Below are 772 nucleotides of genomic sequence, written 5' to 3'. Positions count from 1 at the left end.
TCCACCTCCTCTCCAAAGATCCTACAACAGGACAGATTACTGCCTCCTTTCCTTACAAGGATGAGGATTTTCCACCGCATCTCTGTGGAAAAGTAAGAGATAGAGGGAAAAACAGCAAGATATTATTTAAAAAACATTTTAAAATGTTTTCTTGTCTTAGTTTTAAACCGCAATTTTGTTCCTTTGCGTTTTAAAAACAGACGATTTAAGTAACTTTCCTGTAATTATGCGCTTCTTGCGGGTTTCCCCCGTTTCATCAGGATAATCCTTCATGTAAATTTCAAGTGGCTCAAACAGGATTCAGAACCACAATCAGCTGAAACAAGATCACAGACTGAAGAAGTGGCTGGTTTTGTTTGCTAAAATATTCTGCTTATCTGTCATCTCCACTGTCACTGCCTGTCTTATTTTTTTATTTTATTTTATTTTTTTGTGGGGGGGTTTCTACATTGATATATTCTTTGAAAATGTTTCTATTTTATTCATGCAATCTTGAGACATGAATAAAACGTGTCTCCAGATGAGACATGTTTTATTGTGGTTTTGTTTTGTTCTCATACTTTTGCTGTATGTTGAAGTTGAGGGATTTAATTTTCCTTCTCAAAGATTGACTGAACATTTGTTTTCTTTGCTATCTATTTCTAATTTTTAAAAAGGTTATGTTACTATGAAAGCTTCTGTGTTACTGATCTCTTTTAAAATTCTAGACCAGGGGTCTCAAACTCAATTTACCTGGGGGCCGCTGGAGGCAGAGTCTGGGTGAGGCTGGGCC

This window comes from Poecilia formosa, unplaced genomic scaffold, assembly GCF_000485575.1.
Source record: "Poecilia formosa unplaced genomic scaffold, Poecilia_formosa-5.1.2 Scaffold45, whole genome shotgun sequence".
Lineage (NCBI taxonomy): Eukaryota > Metazoa > Chordata > Actinopteri > Cyprinodontiformes > Poeciliidae > Poecilia > Poecilia formosa.
This window is presented reverse-complemented; position numbering follows the sequence as displayed.